The 7493-nt window shown below is 37.2% G+C and overlaps 1 pseudogene; it reads left to right on the top strand.

Annotated features, from left to right (window-relative positions):
- Window positions 1-263: 263 nt before the first annotated feature.
- Window positions 264-1110, top strand: LOC146645146 (uncharacterized; annotated as a pseudogene).
- The last annotated feature ends 6383 nt before the right edge of the window (window positions 1111-7493 follow it).

Raw genomic sequence — 7493 nt, 5'->3', positions numbered from 1 at the left:
CCAAAGTGGCATCGCCTTCACTTTCAAAGTTATCTAAGCTCAGCTCTCTATTGCACACAAGCACAACATTCAAAGATGTGTTTGAAGCTGAATTTGGTGAACAGAAAGTGATCCCTGCTGCTGTAATCACAAGATGGAATTCAGCACTGAGACAAGTGAAGGCAGTTATCCAATGTGAACATCTAAAACTCTGTGCTGTTCTTGAAATGGCTGGGCACAAGGAGTTATTATTCACAACACGAGAGTGGAACCTGTTGAAGGAGATGGTGGACATCTTCAAGCCTTTTGGAGAAACAACAGATTTGACACAAGGTGAGAAAATAGTCACGATTAGTGCTGTTGTTCCACCCGTGCTGTCCCTCAATCACCACCTTGAGAAAGTGAAGCCTCAAGTCCGTTTCCTGAATGGTTTGGTCAGGAGCCTCCAAGTATCTTTGAACAAAAGATTTCTTGGAATCTTTATCAATGTGCGAATGGCTAGAGCAGAAGATGGGATCACTGCCCCCTTTTCAGACCCAGTGTACCTTAAAGCAGCTGCTTTGGATCCAGCATTTTCTCTGTTGTGGGTGGAACACCATGTGTTGGGCAGTTGTGACATAAAGACAGAGGTGACACAAAAAGTTAAAGGTAAAGACTGAATATAGTTTATATTTTTTCTGTATTTTTTTTGTCTAAAATTGTAATAAAGGCTCTTTTGCTGTTGTTAATTTGTTTTGCCAGATCTGATCCTGCAAGATGCGGCAGATCCTGCAAAGTCAGAGCAACCTGTGACTCCTGGTGAGGAACACCAAGAGGCCTGTGAAGATGGAGGACTCTTTGCTGCTTACTGTAAGAGGCAGAAGAAGGATGTGGGGAAGAGTCCAGCTCTACAGCTAAGTCACTACCTGGATATTGCTGATGGACAGAACGCCCTCTTGTTCTGGGCAATGAACATGCAGACTCTTCCTTCTCTGTTTCATGTGGCCACCAGAGTTTTGGCAGTACCTGCATGTAGTGCTCCTGTGGAGTCGAGTTATCAGCTATGGTGGCATCATTCTACGGCCTCATCGTGCACAAATGACTGACAGACTTTTGGCCAATTTGGTCTTTTGCAAATGCAATGAAGAATAGTTAACTGAAATAACTTAAAGTGCACAATCTTGTTCATTGTATATATATATATATATATATATATATATATATATATATATATATATATATATATATATATATATATATATATATATATATATATATATATAGTTTAATTGAGCTGTACACGGTGCAATTTCAGAATTAGTTTGTGCATATTTTGTAAGTTACTTGTTTCATCAGGTGATGAGATAAATACAGATTTTAAAAAAAGAACACATGGTCTATTATTTACACCTAACATATAACTGCAACATTGTTTTAAAAAAAAAGACTTGAAAGGACTTGAAATTCAAAGTTTCGGACTTGGGACTTGACTTGCAAGTTGTCTGTCTTGACTTACGACTTGACTCTGACTTGCTTGACTTTACTTGATACTTGACTTGTGACTTGAGGAAAAAGACTTGAGACTTACTTGAGACTTGCAAAACAATGACTTGGTCCCACCTCTGGTATATACCCTAAATGTTAGCCATTGTACTCTTGACTCTTTATACTTTATATTTTCCTCTAGTGACAATTAAATAGTATTAATTAAATAGGGAAGCAATAAACAATACATTATTATTGTCTTTCTTTTATTTTTCAAAACACACTATCTGTCTAAATAGTACCTCTAGGGACAGAAATAGATATTCTGTTTTTGAGATAGTATACCTATGTCATCATCAAAACAATTTTTACCCTTATTATACTGAAAAAAAATGGCTTCATTGCTTATCTTTTGCTGTGTATCACTTCTGTTGTATTTAAAAGCCTGTCTCTGTGACACCCAGCTATGAGTGACTAATCTGCTTCATTCTCATTCTTATCTGACCTGATGATCTAATAAAATAAAAATTCATAGCATGATAATGTACTGAATACTGTAATAATAGCCAGTCAAGTATCTTGTTAAACTTAATTCCTGAAACTTTACATCAAGAATCAAAACAGGTCATAGGCCTACAGTGGGCGGTGGATCCCTCGATGTCATGAAAACCAATATATTTTAATGAGCCTGAGACCTGGGGCTAGACAATAATTTTCTTATTTGGGTCACGGAATGAAAAGTTGAATAACCTCTGCTATAAAATACATGGTATTTAATGGTATATTCACAGCCTACAGTCTCCACTTATCACCTTGTGGACAAAAAAGGGGGATGGGGTTGAATTTTACAGACTAAGGGTCACACTGTGTAAAGAGGCCAGTGGAGATACTGTCGGTGATGAGTATGGTCTATTTAAAGGTCCTCAGGGTTGGACACTATCTTTAATTCCTCAACTACCAGTTGGGCTGTTATCTCCTTTGCCACCACTGGGTGACTTCAGGTCACATAGACAAAGACAGAGTCAAGAAGCCATATAAGAACATGGCATTGGTGAATTACTTTGTGTGTTCCTTTCTGTAAGTGTTTGTCAGACTGCAAGTCTGTGTACCTCACTTTGATCTTACCTTCTGTGATCACTTATCCTTTAAACTTCCACCAGGTCACTCATGATGTTTTTGGGGCTAGTGTTAGGTAAATTCCATATAAAGGAGTAGATGTGAATCTATGTAATGTACCCTATTTTTACCTATTTAAAGGATTGTAGAATAAAAAGGGGGCCCGGAGGGACCAGACAGCAATGGGAATGTTTCTCTTGTCTCCATCCCCAATATTTTGAACCATAACAGGGTCATGAAGCCAAATTGTTTTTAAAAGACTTTATTTAAAAGATGCCATATTATACTTCCTGAAACTATATTTGTTTTGCAAGGTAAGATCCAACATAACCTTACCCTCAGTGGCCGGTCGTTCACTGGATATTAAGAGTGAACAATAAACCACTAAGAAAAGGAAAACTGCTGTCTTTAAAAAAACACAGATGTCTGTCTATAGTTCCCTGCCCTCTGTCTTCAAGTGTTTAACAAGTGTGTGTTGGCATAGGGAATTGTTGTAAAATATGAAGGGAGGCAAAATGAGTCATTCCAAGGCCTTTCTGAAACATTATTTACTGTGCCTCTCTGTTTGGTACCATAGATCACACTGCAACATTCCACATGATTTGCAGCAAAGCATGCTGCAAAGCAATCACAATAAAATCATCTGCATGTCTTATCTCTTAACTTCATTTTTGTGCACAGTTGAATGTGTGCAAATCACAGCCAAGAAAGTGAGGAGAGACAAGCCCAGCACACGTGTGAGTGTATATGTGGGTCTGTGTGATGACAGGGAAATGAACCAGAAAAGACAAAGCAGTGTGAGGGCAAAAAAAACTGTAGCTGGTTTCTAATCTTGGAAATACTTAAAAAGTCCCCATTTGGCTGGGGTCCACATCGCTCTCTCATCAGTCCCTCTCTTCTTTCTCTATTTGGATTCTGTGCATTTGTGAAAGATGGCTTTACAGCTTTCCTTTTAACCTCTTTATCATCCTCTTTGTCATGGTTCAGTCAGTTTATGGGTCAAAACAATGTTCCGTACTTGAAGAAAGTAAGACTACCTTACACAAAGCATACAGCTAAATGTCTGGCTAACCCATTGTTGCGTACAGATGATTGTTTTCCTAAATTTAAATTTGTTTTAGAAAGCAATGGAATTATGTAGTCAGACAAACAATAATTAAAGCTTGTTTGATGGACACTGAATCAGCTACTGGCTCTCTCAGCAGAGAGTAGTAAAAATGTAAACAGTGATTGGAAGATGGGTGGACCCGGGGAAAATTAATTGCTTCATTGCAAAATTTAACATGAGTGCCTGCTTTTCAGTGGTGGAATATACCTTTTGATGTTAATGGAACTTTTTAGAGAAATAAGAAGTGAGCGAATACCTTCAAGTGATTTAAGAAGGATATTTTGCAGGGATATTTTCACAATATAGGAGAAATTTGGCAAGCAGGCCATATTAGCTAGAAATCTTGACTTGTGTTTTTGGACTCTTGTAGGAAGCTTCCCACCAGAGTGTAAACTAATTATTTAAAAACTCAGAAATATTAAAAATAGGCAAAACCAACAGATTCTACACAATTATGCAAAAAGTCTGTTTACAGATATTGGCCTACAATGAACAAGTCAGAGTTTATGGTATGCAAGTGAGACTGAGAAATGAGACACCCAAGAGCTGAAGGTGGTGAGTAATATTGCTGGAAGCGGATGATGTAAGCATCTGCCAAATGTTGATTGGTTAATGAGTGAGTTGGAATAGATAAGAGACTAACAGCAAGTTCAACATGAACTGAATTTTTTTTTCAAATGCAGTATGAAATAAAAAAATTATGAAAATACAGTATGGGATTTATTGTACAATATTTTTGCCCTTTTGTACATCTAGTTGAGCGATTGATTGATAAAAATTAGCTTTGTATGTATCTGTGAAACTACCAAATGGTCAAAGCTGGTGGATAAAATTTTGAAAATAAGAAGAATCTTGAATCACAGGATATGTATTGAGTTGATATTGTCAGGGTTCCTGGGTCGTTGACCCAGTGATTTCAGTTTGTTCATGTTCAGTTTAGTTCGCCACATTAATGTTTCACTTCCTGTTTTTTCCCCGTGTCAGCTTGTCTCTCGTGTCATTAGTCAGATTATGTTCAGCCCTGTACTCACCTGTTTCCAATCATTGTCATCATTCAACCTGTGTATTTAAGTTACTCGGTTTCACCAGTTCTTTGTCGTGTCATTGATGTTAATGTCGTCTCTCCGTCTGTATGTTCAGTTAGTCAGCCATTCATCCAGTCTTTCAGCCAGCCAGCCACTCCATCGTTCCTGCTTTGTTCATTCACCCTCTCCAATAAATCCTCTTCATTTCTGCACCGTGAGTCTTGCGTTTGGGTCATCTCTTCCACGCCTCCACACACAACCTCTGACAGATATGCTCATCCCTTAGTATAATTCAATCACAGGTGGCCTGTATTAAACTGTCATTGAATTCAGACAATAATCAGTGAAAAGTACAAAGCAGAGGGACGATTGGTTTAACCGTTCATTATTTTCTCTGTAGTTGAAGTCAAGATTAAAAATCTCAAAGAAAGCTCAACAATATCTGTGTTGACAGTTGAGAACTGCATTTCATTATAGTGGAGGGGTCAGGACTGTACAGTAAACTGAAACCCTGAGTGCATCGGAGGAAGCAGTAGAAATAGTCTAGGAAGCACGCGATGCTGAGACAGACGGTATTGCAGTCCTCTGAGATGCTACAGTCTGGAACAGTGGCTGCTTTCTGTAATTGAGTTCAATAACAGAGTGAACTGAGGAGGGTATGTGGGAGGAGAAGATGCAATACAATACAGTATATCCAGTATATTTGGGCATGCACTGCCACACAGACCATAGCAGTTATCTAGAGTCAATATAATACAGATGGACTTTTTTAAATTAGTAATAACATTTAGTAACTAATAAGTCTAAAATAAGAAATCAACATGAAAAATAATATGAGTCAATATATTACAATCCTGAGGCGTTAACTCTGGCTTTTCTGGTAATAAGCTTTTTACCGGAGTACATTGCCATGGTAACTTATGCTGTAAATCTAACCTGCTTTGGAATAGGTTAGAGTCCAGATTAGAGAACAGCAGGTATGAATGCACACCTTATTGATGATTCAGGTTTAAAATCAAGTCATTAGCTTGAAAAACAGGGTCACTATTCCTTGAAGATCCCTCTGACCTGTTTACGCACAGTGTTTCAGACCGTCCTTTTTAATAACATGTAATATTGTCATGTTTCGATGGAAACAATTGGAAGACATATTTTTAGATGCAATTTTCCTAAGCATTTTTTTCCAGTCGGATGAAAACAATTTTATAATAGTTTTATTGTTTGATAAGAAATAATATATAAATGGGGACACTTTTTGGGTTTGGACAATAGGACTTTAAAATAAAGAGCATAAAATGGAACAAGGCAAGAAATAACACTGACACAAAGCAGACATAAGCAGTCAACAAGAGAAAGAGAGGGACGGGACTATAGACGGGAACCGATGGAGCACTGGATGCAGGAGACTAATAACAAACAAGTGAAGACAATCAAGATCATACGGAAGGATGTGAAAACCAAAACAAGACAAAACAGACAACTAATTATCAAGGTAAAACAGGAAATGAACAAGCATAACTGAAACAAGGAAACACTTTAACATAAATGAATTAATAAATACAGATGAAAACACAGGAAGATGAAACAGCAGCAGGACAATGCAGTCAATTACAAATACATGAATCAAAACACAGACAACTAAAAAAGGCATAAACCAGAGACTCATTAATATATCAAGGACACAAAGTCACAATATAAAATAAAAAAAAAGGATATTCTCACCTAACTATATATTTGGTCATCACGCTAATCGTGGAACTCACATTAAAATGATTATACTGAGAAGAAACAAGTGTAATTTCACTCCTCGCTGTTAATTGGGGGTTAAAAAGTTAAAAAGTGTCCGCAGGTTGGGTACAAACATTTCACTTGTACTGTGTATATGACAAATAAAATATGCATTTATTAATTTATAAAAAAAAAAAACATATGCAATATGGAGAATACCAAAAAATATACAATTCATACTAAATATAGTGTAATTTAGTATGCTCCAGTGAGCCAACATTTTTTTTACTTTGCCCTAAAGTTGTGAAACTGTTACTTCCAGGTGGGAAATTAAATAAATAGACGCGGGCTAAAGGGGCTGAAGAAAATATTTCCTCTGCATTTACATAAGAATATTATTTAAAACTATCATTATGAAGGGTACTTAATGTGCAATGTCCTGTGAATGTGTAAGCTTAGAAAGCTGACAAATTGAATGTCATTAATGTCTGACTGCACACATGGGCAAGTCTGGTTGTGCTGTGTTGGAGTTATTTGCTGATCATTACATCTAAAAACAAATAATAAAACAGCCTCTGGGCTTGAATAATGAAGCTGGTGTGAAGCACCCACCTGTCACTCAAAGCAGCCATTCCCTGGACACGGCAACTTAAACCAGTTTGGGTGATTGGACAGTTATTTAAATGTTTACCTCTGTACAGTAATAATTAATGGGGAAAATAGCTATAGAGTATCAGTGGACATTTCCATCTGTTTCCTTTGTAAATTTTTGTATATTTATACAGCAATTTCTGACATTTTTTGATGTTTACACCTGGGTTTTTCAAGCGCAGACTAAAGAACCAAGTGGACAGAAACACACCTTTCCTCAGCTTTCATGTACAGCAGCATCTATAAAATATGCAGACGCACCCAGTTTGATGAGAATCTCGGCACTGTTAGTTTAAATCATAAATGAATATGAAGGGATGAAATAGGATTAGCCTCTTTGTTATTGATTAGCTGGCCGTGTAATAATTAAAGCAGACTGAGCCGCAGGGCTACTGCAGCGTATGTGTGTGAGTGTGTGATGA

Source organism: Rhamphochromis longiceps, linkage group LG20, assembly GCF_057381845.1.
Source record: "Rhamphochromis longiceps isolate RC_006_pf linkage group LG20, R_longiceps_female_GT1.1, whole genome shotgun sequence".
In the NCBI taxonomy this organism is placed as follows: Eukaryota; Metazoa; Chordata; class Actinopteri; order Cichliformes; family Cichlidae; genus Rhamphochromis; species Rhamphochromis longiceps.
This window is presented reverse-complemented; position numbering and strand designations above follow the sequence as displayed.